Source organism: Neovison vison, chromosome 1 (genome assembly GCF_020171115.1).
Source record: "Neovison vison isolate M4711 chromosome 1, ASM_NN_V1, whole genome shotgun sequence".
In the NCBI taxonomy this organism is placed as follows: Eukaryota; Metazoa; Chordata; class Mammalia; order Carnivora; family Mustelidae; genus Neogale; species Neogale vison.
This window is the reverse complement of record NC_058091.1, coordinates 250,856,673-250,873,059: the sequence shown is the minus strand read 5'-3', so window position 1 is coordinate 250,873,059 and position 16,387 is coordinate 250,856,673. Positions and strand designations below refer to the sequence as shown.

General features: G+C 43.1%; 1 protein-coding gene across 1 annotated transcript in view; it reads right to left on the bottom strand.

Moving 5' to 3' along the window:
• The window catches only part of MARCHF3 (membrane associated ring-CH-type finger 3), a 137,318-nt gene extending 124,631 nt beyond the window's left edge, over positions 1–12,687 (bottom strand). The window contains exon 1 of the mRNA XM_044228478.1: positions 12,492–12,687. The gene's annotated coding sequence lies outside the window, so the exon portion shown is untranslated. The remainder of the gene's footprint in view (positions 1–12,491) is intronic.
• Positions 12,688–16,387: the final 3,700 nt, after the last annotated feature.

Here is a 16,387-nt window from a genome sequence, read left to right as displayed (position 1 = left end):
AAGTGGAAAAAAAAAAGAAAGAAACAAAGCCTTTGTCAAGTCATAAAAGGGCCAATCTACTGTATATGAAAACTACCACCAAAGACAGTCTCTCAAGAGTTTATGTAGACCATGCAGCTGCCTATTTTAAATAAAAATAATATGTTGACCCAGCCCTTTGATTACTCATCTGCTTGTCACCTGGGTCCTGATGGGCTCTTACCCAACTACACACCCAAATCTACCCAGGTTATGAAGTGAGGAAGAAAGGGGTCCTCCCCAGGACACACAGGGGAAAATCACCACGTGAACAACATCAAAATATCCTCTTTCCTTTCTTCCCCCTTCAGTTTTTTCTGACTTGTCTCTGATGCAAAACATAAAGACAGTCTGGAAGAACTAGATTAAAAATTACTGTCAAATATAGATGTATTTCTACTCACCATAAAATTTCGATCTGCTTCTGGAAGTCTGATACAGGGAGTTTAGCTGCAGAGTATATTTCATAGTAACTACTCTAACAGGTTTTAATGATAGCAGGAAGCCGAGAAGGCAGAAAACAGAGCCCAGTGGGTTTAGACTGATATCCTACACAGAGAGAGATGCCATGGTTGGCGAGGTCACCTGGGGAAAGATCTGAAAAAGGTGAGCAGATCAGAGGGGTGTGTCAAGTTCCTGTCAAAGGGGGAAATGGTGATTTATTTGGTTGAGTGGTAAAGTCACACTGGAAGCCTCAGAAAACAATGGTTCACAATGTATTTAGCAAGTGACACAGCAGCCCACAGAACAACAGGGCAAGGAAAACACAAAAGCACATATTTTAGTTGAGAAGGTCCTGAAAGCCAGAGAGAAGGGACTTTGGGAAGGCACTGCTTCACTTCTGTCAATCCCTTCCAAATTAACATGGGAGGTAAAGCTATTTTTCAATTTGCACCTTCATAATTACTTCAGAATAATTAAGAACACAGTTCTAGGAATAAATTATTTTGGTAGATACATGAGTTCAAATGAAAAATTATGTGTAAGCAGAGAAAACAATTTTGTTTAAGTAAATTTGCCACTGCAAATTATCATGCAATTATAATTCTTCCAATTTACAATTAGCTTTATATGTCTACCTTCAGTTTTTAAGGGTTTGTGCCTAACATTAAAGGAGCTGGCATCCTTAAAACATCCTTAAAAATAATCAGCATAAAAACTGTAGCTAAGAATATTACTCAAATTTTCTTCTTCTACCAAGTTCTCTTAAAACCTTTATGTAATACTACTATGGCACATCTCCCTTTTCCCCAAAGAATTCTGATATCTATCTCTTATTTTGTCCTCAGAGAGGCAAAGAAAAATAGGTTTTGTTCAGTTTCCAGATTTTACAGGAGAAAAATCTAAAGTGCATGTACTTAGCTCAATGGCAACTGTCATCCTCCTTTAGTCCTTGTATGGAGAAAAAGGCAGCTTGTGGATTATCAGAGGTCAAAATGCCTGAATAACTCCATTAACTTAGTCACTTGATTTTTTCATTCATTTTACAAATACAGCTAGGGTCTCTGTCCTCCTGGAACTTTATATTCTAGAAGGAACAAACAAAAACAAGTAGACAGGCAGGCAAGTTATACAAGATTATGGCAAATACCATAAAGGAAAATGGAGTAGAGACAGAGGGTGGGGGAAGGCTCCCCTCAGTAGATCAGATGGGATGGTCCTGGGAGGGGACTGTGAAGGAGAGCCCTGAAGGGAAAGAATGGAGCCACAGGAGCTGAGGATGTGTGATCCAAGCAGAGGGTGCAGCAGCTGCAGAGGGTCACAGGTGAGAATGAGACCAGCTTATGTGGTTGGAAAACTAGTGAGGGCAAGGGGGTAAGTAATGAGGTCACAAAGATGGGCAGAGGCCCAGCATGCAGGCAAGGGTAGTCTTGGGACAGTCTTCCAAGGTAAAGAGAAGTCATGGAGAGGAGGGAAGGCCCCGGGCAGATGAATCTAAGTTTAAATCCTAGCTTAACCACTCAGTAGCTAAGTGAGCTCAGCAAATGACTAGCTCCTTTTGGATGCTGAATTCCTAATTTATAAAAGGGCACTCAATAAATCACGGCCAGTTATAATCATTGGTAATTATCATTATTGTTAATGCAATGATATGTAAATAAGGTTAATAAAAAATGTTTACATTCAAGTGGACAAATACTGCAAAATAATATATCCAAAATATAGAATTGAGAAATCGGCAAATTGTTTTAATCTTTTTTATTCAGTAAAGATCATATACTTGTTAAGTACAAACAGACATAAATTAGTACATTTGAATTCATTAGGGTTTATTGTGATTCTAATCACAATAATTATTGATCTTGGCTCGATTTCTCTGGCCTTAATTAGTCTGCATTGTGGCTTTGCTCGCCCTGTCAACCTAGCCTAGCCATTTTGTGTCCAGAAATGTATAGCATTTCAATGGTACCTACCAGCTACACAGTAGTCCTATAGGGAATTTCAGAGTTACTTTCCAAGTCATGATGTATAGTAGACACCTACATTTACTGCCATCAACTATTACCCCTTCACTCCCATCACACACTCCTTTTACTAACAGTATCCTAATTTTGTTCAAATTCACCTCTCCCTTCCCTCAAGCAATGATGGAGAACGTCTTGCTAGTGGCCGATTTAGAGATGGAGTATGTGATACTGTTCCGATCAATGAGATAAGAAGACAGGTTTTCTCAGACTTTTCTTAGTACTATTTAATTTCCTTCAAAAGGAGACTCTGGGAAAGGGTGGTCCATTTTCTGTGCTCTAGATATTGTCATGTCCACGAGTGACATCTGAGCAACTGCAGCCATCTTGATAAGAACCAGTGTTAGAGTGAATTCGTCCCTAAGGATGACAATGGAAGAGAGATGAAAGGATGCAATTGTGCCACTAAATCAACTCATCCTGCTGTCTGCCCTACTCACACGAGATAACACACTTCCTTAGGGTGTAGGTCAATGTGAGTTGGTGTCTTGTGTTGTGCAGACGTGGACCACATCTGGCGCATTTTCATTTGGAAATATCACTTGTTTCTTTGTCTCTGGGAAGCTCTAGGAATGGAATGAGGACTTTGAATCTGGCTCAGCGAGCTCCAAAATTCTGGATGTGGGGTGATATAGCATTTTAATCTATAACACTGGGATAGTCACCTGGAAAATCTTGAAGGGAAAACACCCCAGAAATAACAACAGGAAGATGATGCTTTGGTCTAAGTAGCTGGTACCACATAGTCTACCTCTGACTTTATCTGTTTAAAAGCTTTGACTTTCACCTTCCAACCTGCCTAGTTTATATGTTTTTCCCTGAAGACCAAAGTGAGCTTATGCTCCTCACTGGGCTTATGTTCCATAAAGCTTCCAATTCTGAGCCCTGACACAATTACAAGAATTCCATTAGGGATCTCGTATGACTAGCACAGATCCCAGGCACAGGTCAGATACCAAGGATGCAGAAGCAGCCTCACACTCCACTGGGACAAGAGGATTAAGGGGCAGAAGCACTCCAGAGAAGAGGTGCAATATTATGATTTATAATCAGGAGAAAGACCTGCCTAGAAAGAAGGGGGAAATATCACAAGCGTAATAGGACGTTTGGCTATTTTTGTTTCAGCTATGCAGAGTTATTTTAAAATTGAAAATATTAGGGACCAGCAAAATAAAATATCCATCTTACCAAAAGAGCACAGCTGCTAACTGACCGTAGAGGGAAAGGTCTCAGTGTGATTACTGCTGGCAGAGTTGCTGGTGGGGGTGGGGAATGAGGTAAAATAGAAGATCGTATAAACGTCTAATGGTTCACAATAAGCAAAAAGCAGTATGGCTTGAAACCAAATTAGCTATTCCAGTCTAATAAGTATTTTTCCTATAAGAAAATTATGGAATTATAAATTTAGCCCATTAAGGGAGAGCAGAAATTATAAGGCACATAGATTTCATAATTTTATACAGTATTTGAGAAACATTACTTATCAAATGGGGTAGACATTATAACTGGTGAAAATTTGCTAAGAGACCATAATTAAGACAGAATAGCAAATGGTGCCTTAGCTCTTGAAAGGGTCACTATCAGGATTCCACTTAACATCTTCATTACTGATCTGCTGCGAAAATGGAAATGCATTCAATGTAAGGATGGTGTCTAATTGTAGATGCTGTCAAGGGCTGGAAAGTGGTAGAAAAATATCTACAGCGGTAAGAAACAATGCAACATAAGTAGGCAAACCAGACTAAACCCTCTGAAACACCAAAAAATACAAATTAAGTAAATAAATGAAGGAGAGTTACCTGAAACTCACTGGCCAGAGTTCTGAAGGGAAAGGAAAAAGTGACATTGGTTGATGTTAGCTAGAAGGCAATGAACGACCCAGCCTCAAAAGAAAAACAGACCAGATTATGAACTTATCAGCAAAAGATGCATCACTTTACATGGTCTGTCTGTAAAGATATCAGGGGGACCCTGCTCTTCTTTTCCCTATTCAACATATACCTGTTGGGGTATTTGTAGAAAGCTTCATTTTCTTGGTTGTCATGAATATGTATGTCTCTTGCTAGCAGAGGTTTGTGATTTGTTTCTTAATGATATAAAAAACGAACAGAGGGAAGTAAGAGTGATTAGGTAAGGGGGGATAGTGTCACTGGTTGGTAAAACACTGAGGTTTTGTGAGGCTAATTCCCTCTGCGCTGTGTTTAGAGTGTGTAACTGGGATCTTCTCTTTAGCACTGGAAAAACATACTGGCATGCTCTAGGAAAGTCTTTTGAAAATGGTAAAAAATATGATTAACTCCTGCAAGGAAAAGATTAGTGGGAACATTGATTCTAGAGTTCTTACCTGAAAGGAAGGAAAAGAGAATGTTAAAGAGAGGAAAACATGAGTTGGGGGTAGGACTACATGAAGGAGAAAAGTTCAAATCAGGGAATCCTAAGGCTGAGAATTTCCTGGCTGTGAGAACTTCAGTGTATGTAATATAGTCACAGAGTAGAAAAGGAAGGTTTGCTATATGGGATGCTAAAACATGGATCTGAGAAAATGCCACAGAAAAGCAGCACAGGGAGAACCTCCACTGGTTGCAGGGATGAAAATGGGCTCCACAGACATCTGCCTCCCAGCTGGTAGACCACCCCCTCAATTCCTCCTAGCTGCCAGCACCCAGATGAAAGCAGAAGCCTTGGGACAGGCAGGGGCAAGTGCTCCTCACTTGCAAGATCCAAAAGAAACCAGTGAGTCCATGACCTCATCTAGGATTGCTCATCTTCTCTGTTGCCTTGAACATCTAAATAACTTTTAGATGTAATCACTCAGTTTTCTAATGATATTTTCTTGGCAGGTACAAGAAGAAAGCACCTATGTTCACTGAGGCTTAATCTCCCACATGAGACAGAAAATAAGGGTGCTTGATCTCTTGCAGTCATTTGAAGTAGGTTAAGCATTAACATAAAAGGACCATTCTAAAGGCCCTGACCTCAGGCAGTTATGCTTAGTTTGGCTGCTCATAAACTCCATCTGGACACACGGTCTATGCAGAAGCTCAGTTAGCCACTCAGAGGAAGAACTGAGGTGAGAACTTACCTAAGCCATCAGATGACATCACATACACAACTGTATGGGGGATGCTTCTTGAATGAAAGATTTAGAGATGAAAAATATTATAAAAGTTCACCTTTGAAATTAAAAATTTGTTAAAATTTTATTATTATTATTTTTAAAGCATCACTCTCAAATGTCAAGTTTCCCTATTATGCTCAGTTTTGGTTATCTGCGGCCTGTCGGCCCAGCAACCATCTTGTTTCTCCATAGCCCCCAGACCTCCCAACCTCCCACAGCCAAAACTAGCCAGTTGGCTGCCCAGGATGGCAAAAAAAACCCAGTATATACTTCCAAAGATATGCAACTCAGGCTGCCCCAAGCCTCAAAGTGGGGCCCATGAGTTAGATGCCTATTCAAGATAGGATACATGGAATAAGAGAACAAAAAAGGGAATCAGGGGACATGGCCAGAATAATGGAGGAGCGGGTGAAGTTGGAGACATTTCTGAAGACATCACAAGAGGAGGCAAGGCAGGAATGGAGTAGAGGGGGAACTATGAAGATGAAAGATCAGGAATGGATGACAATTACATGAAGCCCCGAGATAGGGGCTAGAGCCAAAAGTCTGCCACTAGGATTCAGTTATCAATCAACTGATATCAATCAACTACCATTTCAGCTGGTGGTGAGTATCCTTGTGCACATCCTTTGAAGGTCTTGCAAGCGTTCACCTGTAATTCTTTGTAGCCTCTAGTGCACCTAGCAACTATTTCTTACATGCCCTTTCTTGAGAAGCTCCAAGATGAGAGGTATGGGCCCTGCCCTCCAGGGGCTCCCAGTCAGGAGTGGGTGGGGTTACAAGAGATGGTTCTGCTGACAGTGTACAACCAGCCCAAAGAGAGACATGGAAAAGCTTCCCAAAGGCGCTATTACTTGAACTGCATTTGGAGTTAGTTAAGTAGAAAAGAGGTACTACCTATGATAGGTACTCAGTTACTGTTTGTTCATTAATTTTGATTTGTATTGGTTACTGGAAAATTGTTCAAGGACTAGGAGCTAGTTCTTATCACCACTGGTTTTTTTTTTTTTTTTAAAGATCTTATTTATTTATTTGTCAGAAATAAAGAGCACACAAGCAGGTAGAGGAGGAGGGAGAAGCAGGGTCCTCTCTGAGCAGAAAGCCCGATGCAGGGCTCGATCCCAGGAACCTGGGGTCATGACCTGAGTTGAAGGCAGAGGCTTAACTAACCGAGACACCCAGGTGCCCCAACACCACTGTTTTTATTACTGTCAATGAAGCAGATAAATCTATCCATTTTAGTGTCTAAGGATATAACCCGAAAAAATACCTTATCTTTGGCTGAGATGGGGAGTGCACTTATACTTTTTCTAATTATGAGGCATCTTCTTGTTCTACTTATCTCATAGCAAAAAGTTTTAAAAGCTTTTGAAAAGATCACATTTTGCTCACTTGAAATATGTCTGTATATTTTAGCATAAAATATACTTGGCAGCTGCTAACATAATCGGATGGCTACGCCTTGCAAAAACTTGATTTCTTTTTAATCAAATTTTTAGAACCATACCAGGTTTCCTGCCAGTGCTACAATAGTGAGCAATAAATACATCATTAGATCAATGGCATTCTGATGATGGATCACTCCAAAATACTTTCAGCCAAAAAGAATAAGCCCATAGTCTCACTATGCAAAGATTCATAAAATATTGTTTAAAACATAGATACTCAGTTAATATAACAGGGAAGAAAACATTGCAAAATAGAACACAACGGCCTGGGTTTATAATGTAACAATATTGATCATGGATTTTCCTAAGTACTCTAGAGCAGCCACACGATTATATATGCCTCTGATTAGACCCAGAGATAAGAAGGGGAAAGTTATAAAAAAGGAAACTAACCAGAGGAAGGCCTGCTGCTATAATAAATTATTTAAGGCAAGCAGGGCGAGCGGGTTGTGAAGACAATATAAAACAGAATCCAATGCCCCCAAGAAACCCCAAACCATCAGCACCTCTATAAATTTCTTACCACTCTGTCTGGGATTTAACTGGAGGTGCTTCTTTTCCACCACTCTTCCCAACCCATCCAACCCCAAGCCTTCACGTTTTGTCAGTTCCTTTCTCAGAGCTTAACATTTGTTTTTCTTCTGTAACCAGGGATGCTGTCTTCAGTTATATTTCTCAGCTTGTATCTAAAGAGTGTCTGCAAGGCCACAGACGAGTGCATCTGTCACTTCATTCATCTGGATCTTAAATTTCCCATGGAAACTATAAGCTTGGAATACCTAATATGACACACTTATCAACATGACTTTGATAGTCTTCTCCTTTTCTTTTTCTTCTTATTGTTGTTGTAGTTAAATCCACAAAGCTCAAGCTAGGGTAAAACTTCTAGAGCTCAGTGACTGTTCTATATTAGAGGATGTGACTAGGCCCCAAATACTATGAAGTGAAAGTAGAAGCCTGATTAAGGGCATGTTGGAAGAAAAATAGTCAAAATGGCTAAAACTGTAGTGTTAGGAGATGTTAAAGGAGTAGAATGACTTGAAAAGTAAATATTTTATAGGTAGATTTTGCCATGGAAATAGGGGTGGAGAAAGAAGGGTAGAAAACTAGAAAAGAAAAGCCTTTGTCAAATTCCTTTGACCAAAGAATTTTGTCAAGACTATGCCACGGCCAAAAAAAAAAAAAAAAAAAAAAAATGTTGCTTAGAAATTTGCAGTGACCCATGCCCAGTTTCAAGAAAAGTAGCATTCTACCATAGTTTGTACAGTGAGGGGCTATGATTATACGTTAGGCTTTTAAAATTTTCTAGGTCCATTCATCATGCAGAATCTGGGCAAATGAAATATAAACAACTCTATTCTGCCATTATAAAAACATTACTAGCAGCATAATAGGACTCAATAGGCAACATGGTACAGGTCTAAAATATGAGTCCAAAGAATTCTACATATAGGCTTTCCTGCCATTGTGCTCTGTGACTGTTAGCAAACTATTTGCCATTCTGGGTCAAGCATGGCTGGTTAAGGTTAGGGTCATGGAACCAATGATCATAAATGGGGGTAAACTTTATAAAGAAAACTATTTGAAGGTCACATTTAATATAAAAATAAATTTGAATAAAGAGGTAAAGAAATTATAGATGATACGAATGACTAAGCATAATTCTATTATGTCACTAGGATGCTAAATAAAGATAATTCAAATGCAAGGCCAATTTCTCAGTCATTGGTGTTATCTTTGAATGTGAAAGACAGGACCTAAATATTATCATTCTTTTGTGGCTGCTGTTTGCTCATCTGTAACAAAGTAGGAAAAGAATCATTGTACTCAAAGGATTGTTAAGATAAGTGACCTATAAACAAGCCTGCCAAGTGCTCCTTAAAACAGAAATTGCTCCGTGAAAGTCCCAGTAATGATCCAGTGGCCTGGAACAATCCAAGTTCAGTGTCCCAGCCTCTCCACGTCTTTTTGTCATCAGGCAAGTAAATATTCCAGACACTTCTGACCTCTGAGAAGTCATTAGTTTTTTTTTTTAAGTACACGGATGGTAGAAAGAGGGAATGGGAACAACTTCTTCTGATAGATCCTTTTTCGTTAAAACCTTATCGAGAAATTTTAAATTGAGAATTATGCCAGTCTGAAATGGGAAAATAGACCCCGAATGTCAGAATCCAACTATAAATAAAAACTGACAGGCAATAATTAATAAGTCCAAATTCCCACTGATTTAAATAGAGAAGAAGCAATCAATTTTCAACCCATCTCTCCATGATGCTGAAGGGTCCATCTATCCAATTAATTGGACAGCTCAAAATACTTCTAAGATGAGTTGCAGAAAATGGGAACACCCAGGTCTTGGGATAGTTGGCTCAGGACACTTTTCCTGACCAAGAGGCAAATCAGCTACAGCTTCTCAAGGAGATCCTTGATCTTGGGTAAATCTGTACTAGTCCTGCTGAGGTTCTAATCTCTAAGCCTAGAATGGCTTTGGAGTCAAAGGGGGCTCCTGAGGACTAAGATTCTTCTATTCTCCAGGGAGAAATGTCCAACCATATGCGTTATGACTGGCAAAGTCACCTCAGAGCATCCCAGAAACCCACTGGACTTGGAATACACAATGGAGGGACTAAGACTGGGGAGGTCTCAAAGTACCTTGTGCCTCCAGAGACTTCCTTAGAATTGGGGCTAACCTGGAACAGGGATAGCTGAGGATTCCAAAAACACTTCTGAACACAGAACCAAAGGTGCCATTGTTGAGGACAGAGTGTTAGAGTGTTACCTATAAATTTCACAAGACTGGTAAATGCCACTTGGAAATACCAGACAAATTACTTGTTAAATTAACCCACAGAATATGATCATTCTTTTATATCGTAAATACCATTTCAATGTTTCTCAAAATATGGTGAAGGGATCCCTAGCCTCAGAATCACTTGAGGGATGCCTGTTCAAAATACAGATTACTAAACCCCACCCCAGACTCCTGAATCAAAACTAAGGGAACAGAATCCAGCCCACAAACTGAATTTCTAAGGACCAACACAGTTGATTCCAATGATCCATATCAAGGCAGGAGAATTATTTTGTCTTTTAGTCCATCAGAATTTTAAAGACATTCACAGATTAGGGAAATGCGTATTTTCCCCAAAATGTTTTACGTACCATAAAAATGAAAACAATATTTCTTGTGATGAGTTCTTGAGAACCATTCCAGTTTAATCTGCCCACATATAATAAATAATAAACACCATTATTAAAATGTAATTATGAGCAAAAAATTATTGGGAAAAATACAACTATGCTTCTCAAAAATGCTGCCTTTATTTTGTCACCACAAGTAATTATGTTATTAAAGGAATTTATAGTTTTTTTAAGTATCAGTCACTTGGCTGCAGGAACTTATTAAGCTGTTATACTCCTCCCCATACCCTTTTAGTCATCAGAATTTTTGTAATAAAGGTTTTTTATTATTTCTTAAACTATAAATTGTGAACCATTGCAACTAGTCATTAGGCTGAATGTGAATTTATATCCAGGTTATAAATTCCTAAAAACATGTTTCATTAGAATTACTAAGGCAGTCTCAACTCTAGTAAATTAAATAGCCCCTGTGATAAAGCTCTGTTTACTTCTATTTAGGGTTTTTTTGGGGGGGGTGCAAAACAATTCAGTTTTAATGCATTCTCTTAAGAAGCAAAAGAAAACAGTTTCTGATATACATGCTACTGCAAAGCAGTAAACCAGTGTTGCATAGTAATGTGACAAGTATCACATTTCTTTTCTAGAGGGATTTCATTTTTTTCTCTTATAAACTCCCTTTCCCCAAACCATGGGTATAATTATTTCACGAAACGTAGTTTGCCATTCCTGAAGAATCAAATACTCTATTTCTTTCTCACCAAAAATCACAACTTTAGGCAGAATACTGAATGAAAATAGAACTCGAGAGGCAGTCTTTGTTTGTAGCATGTTGTTCCTACTAAGGGTCGCCCCCCTGCCCATGCTCCACCCTAGTGCTCCGACTGAAGTGACTCAAGTGTACATGTTATGTTTTAACAGACGGGCTGGCTGGCGGCTGCTGGGCGGTAAAACAGGAACTCAGAATCTGCACCAGAGTGGTATTGAACTAAGTGCTCATAAAGTTCATGGACATACACACTGATCTGGACAGACCAGGCAGATTCAGACATGCATACACACATGCTCATCATACCCCCCATAGACCGGAGAGTCTATCTCTCCAACCAGAACAAGTTCAAGGCTGTTTCCCCCTCCATATATTTCTATCTTATACACAATCAATTTTACACACACGCACACACACACACGCCCATGCACATCTACATATGCATAAAGCATGAATAGTCATATCTTTCAATTCTCATATTTTCAGTTCTCATATTTTCAAAGATGAAAACATTCCCAAATTGTGTACCCAAGTCTCTAGGACGTTGAATAAGCTCTTATTCACATCCAATAAAAATTACAAGAAAATATTATATTTCATTATATTGAGTCCACACATAATATAAACTACATGCATGTAACTGCCCTCAGAAAAGCCAGCTGCTTTGACCCCTTATCATTATGACAGAGAGAGGAAAAATATCCCAGACTGGTCACAGATGAAGTGTCAGGTTTAACCTTGAATCCTGTGTTGTCAGTTCCTGTCATAACTTCATCATTGAACACCAACCAACCAGCCTGGTGGTCCCTTTCAGGGTCTAGTCTAGGATTCTCCCCGGCTTCCTGCACTGGGACAGACAGCAGCTCGCCCGGGTCCTAATGAAGTCCTTCGGACACACCTTGCAGGTGATATAGAGAGGTCCAAGAAGCTCATGAGGGATGTGGATACAAGTGCTAATAGAAAGTAATTACTTTACAAAGTTTAATATCCGTGCTGTCAATGCCTTTCAGTAACTGCAAAGCACTGAAGCCCCAGCTACAGAACCTAGCTGGTCACTTAAGTTCTCTGACCGCTGAACACCCACCCCGAAGACGATGGTAGCTGGCTCAGGCTATGGCTCAGACACCTCCGCCGGGTCGCCGCACCGTCTCCGGCGCGGGTAAATTTTCCAGAAACCGGTCCTCAAGCCATGTAGGAACTGCTGTCCGAACACGACTGGGCACGGAGGCCGCCCCCAGCGCGCGTGTCACCGCCGCAGAGGGCCAGGGGACGCGTCCCTAGGCCCCCCTAATGATGGCAATTATAACATGCCAAGTTGGTGAGAACGCGGAGCCTCGTCCCGGACCGAGTTGCGACGCTCTGAAACAAGTTCAGGAGTGGGGACACCGGCAAGGAGGAAATTCCGCCTGGCCCTGACCTCCCCACAGCGGCCACGCTCGGACGGAAGCACAGACGCCCGCCAAGACCCGTCCAGTGCCCCCCGGCTTGCCGAACAGCGCCAAGAGGAGCCGCTCGCCTTGCGCGCGGCCACTCACCCTCCTCGCTGAGTCCGGATCCCAAACCGACGCCCCTGCTGCGGGTCCTGAATCCCAACTTGCCCCGAACCAGCGACTGCTCTCGTTCTAGAGAACCCTGCACATCGGTTCGGGCGGGCACCTCCGAGAGAGCACGACAAGCCCGGCGGGCGCCCCGGCTTAGCGGCCGCCCAGAACGCGTTGACAATTCATGGACCTGCTCAGCGAATGAGGCAGACCGCGGAGCTGAGGCTACCGGGCTCCGGAGGGAGGCGGGGCCGCGCGGCGGGCGAGGCGGAGCCAGCCCCTGGGTCGGCCCTGCCGGGGCGGGGCGCCTTTAACCTGTGACTGGCGGAGCCTGCAGCCAATCGCGATGACTTCAGGAATCCGGACGGCCGCTGGCTGGGCCGAGCGCCCGGCTCCGCCCCGCCGCCGCCATCCAATCCGTCGCTGCCGAGGCCTGGCGCGGAGACGCGCCGGCGGCAGAGAAGTTGGCTGCGGTGGGCAGACTGGGCTGCGGGCTGGCGCTGTGGGGGCAGCTGCGCTGGGATTCGGGCGTATTGGGAGGGAAGTGGCGGCCCCAAGAGACCCTGGCTGAGAGAGGCTTGGGGCCACCCAGACCCCTAGGGGTCGCGGCGTATCGGCGAGCTGTGGAGGGAGAAGCCCAGCCGCAGCGCGAACAGACTCCGGGTCGACAACGCCCACACCTGGCGTCCGCGGGAGGCGCCGAACTTGGCCCCGAGGGAGCCCCAGCACTCGGAAGAAACCGAGACCCAAAGAGGGTGAGTCCCGGGCCGCATCACCCAGTCACAATCGGAGGCCCGGGCCCGAAACTGGAGCTCCGGGCTGTCTGGAAGAGGTTCTGGTTGCGGTTTGGTGGTTCTCTCCGAAATGAAACTCGGACTCCGCGGACCTCCTGGAAAGTTCTTACACGTTCCCTCCTCAGCCCTGCTTTTTTACCGCCAGCAACAGGGAACCTGACCAAGCGCCTAGGCTCCCTTCCCAACCCATAGCGTCTGAGCCACTTGGCAGAACCGGGGCGGGAGGGCGAAAGGGAGGCTCGGGTGCTAGACGGCAGCGGAGACCCCCAGGCCCTACCTGGGGTCGGTCTGCCTCGTGGGGAAGCAGCCGCAGCGCGGCTCCTCCTGCTGCTCTCTCCTGGGTCCGCTGGAGGGCCCGGAACGCTCCTCCTCGCGGGCAGGAACGCCTCGGAGCGGGCCACGTGGGTCCCACGGTGTACGCTCACGGCCCCTGCCCCTTCCGAAGTCCTTGCATCGAGCCCAGGGACCTCCCTAGCGGCGGGCACTGGAGGAGCCTGAGCTCCCTAGGCCAGTCGCCGCTGAAGAAGGCCCTGTGGGCTCTTGCCAGCGGCGCCACTGCGGCTTGTGGGCCGATAGGTTCTTTAGCCTGTTTCTACGCTCGGACCTTGGCCACAGCATACACACATACGGAGCTGTGGGTATAACAAGTCAAAAAGCAAAGGGTTGGTTGTTGCTTTTAGGTTGAGGCCTAGAATGTTATCAGGCTCCAGACAGTAGCTTTGGGTGCATAGCGGCCTCTGTTGTACCTGGAACAGCTCCTTCCGTAAGTAGGCACTCAAACCATGTTAGTTCAGCAAGGCAGGAAAAGGGTCAGGCTTTCTGGTGCCCCAACACATTCCTCACTGAGCGTTGGCTCCCTCAGATTCAGAAGTCCTGAAGGTTTCAGTTTCTCATGTGTGAGGGACTCCGGACTTTTACAGGTGTTATTTCAGTGGCAGCTTGGCCCTCCTAGGGATATAATAAGGACCTCTTTAGCCCTCACAAGCAATTTCTGATTAGAGTCCCTGGCAAGAAGGAAGGCACAAGGACTACAGCTGAAAAGGAGTGAAATGGCCCCTCCAGGAGGGAAGGCTACAGCTCAGAGGTGAGCTTGGGCCTAGTTTGAGTTTCAAGTGGTGGCTCCTCAGCTTCCGGTCTCAGTGGGGAAAGGGCCATAAGGCAGGCTGTCAGGCAAGAAAATAAGGGTCTGGACAGTCCTTAGTAGGCCCTGAAAATTGACTTGTGATGCACAAATTGCATGTATTTAAATCCCTCCTCATTTAGTGGATCAAAAGACAGGTACAGACAAGGGAGCCCATTCCATTCAGTTTAAACAGTTGCTTACCATGCTGCTTTGTGTCTTGAGAGAATGGCATTGCCCACAAGAAATTAGCTGTAGACCACCTGAATGGAATACACACCAGGTCTCTGCCTAGGTTGGGATGGGAGGATCATGGGAAAAATGTCTTTCCTTGGATCCTTTTTTCCCCCAACTCCCGGATTGTTTGCCAACAGTGTTTATCATATTAACACCCTGTGAAGGTTTTTCACAGATGCTAGTGATTATTTTAAAAATCACCTTGGTAATAAGAGCCAAGCATCGGCTGTTGACTGTACTTGCTATAGTATTTATGTTAGATGATGAAAAAAGGAAATAGGAAATTTCTTTTTATGAAATAAGTTAGAACTAGATGAGAAACTTCTGTTTCCTGATTTCCAAGGTTTTCCGTCTGTTTGTTTCATGCAGATGTGATTGTCCATGGGTTCTTAGACAAGTAACTGGTCTCATTTTCTTTTATAGAATGGATGACATGTAAGAGCACGTCTAGACTCATTCACATTTTCATTACCGTCTTGTTTTAATTGGTATTTGACAAAAGTTTATCACTCTGGCACAGATTTATTCCTTTGGCTGTCATTCTCCCAATGATCTCTTGAATTTCAGCCATCTCCATATTTTACAAGAGAAAAGGAGATCTATTACTTGTGTAAGAACTCATTATAGTCCTTTCTGTATGAAACAAACAGAAAACCATGGAAATCTGGACACAGAAGTCACCTCGTTAGTACTAACCTGTTTCCCTGAAGAAAATTTCTTTCCCTCAAAGGGATGAGGAAGTTTGTGGAATGGCTTGGGAATGAAAAGATTGACATGACACCGTGGAAGCAGGGCTGGTGGTGTGTGTGGTGGTGGTGTGGGTGGTGAGCAAATTTGCCTTCAGGCACTGTCACCCATCTCTGACACTGAAACAATATTTTGGAACCTTCTAAATTTCAAAAGGGTGTGACTGATAGGAGCTATGGATTCTAATCTGAGCGTCAAGTGCTGCTGGCAATCACTTAACCTCCATTTACTCTTGCTTCCTTGCCATAAAACCACAGTAGCAGAATTGGGCTACTCTGTTTAGCTGCTTAAGGGGGACACGGTGACAGTGGTTACAAAGCACTGTAAATGCATGACATTTATAACAGCAGTCACTGTTGAAGAGAACAAAATGATGTTGATATAGGAAAATAGTATAGACAGAACAATTCCTCTCTACACTTGGAATTTCTACTCATTTTAATCTCATTGGATTATGGTCCTTTCTTTAAATGGAAGTGAGGAAAAAGGGCCCTCACAGTCCTTGTTCTTTGATTACCAAATGTTTCTGGAAGCTTTGCATAAGTTAATGCTGTTTTCCCCCTCTTTTTCCATTTCCACTACCTCTCTCAACATGTATTCACTTTGAAAATTATTCAGAATTTGAACAGGCTGAGCTAAAGCACCTTAGCAAAGAAATGCAATCAGAAGCAGCAGATTCTAATACCAGCTATGCTGTAGGTTCATTCTAAGACTACAGGCAAGCCATTAACCTTCCATACTGGAGTTTCCCAACTATGAAACTGCAGCAATACTTCTGATTAATCTCACAGAGAGGAGAGATAACTCATGATAAGGCTTTTTGAAATATTAATTGCCATGTAGAGGACAAAAATCACGTAGGCGATTTTGCAAACTCAAGTATGGTGTTAGTTTGTGCACCACAACTAGGAGATGTTTTGTAACAGGGATTGCTCTGGCACAACGTCTGTAGCCAGGGTGCTACCACCCACAAAACAGTGATGTCTCATGCA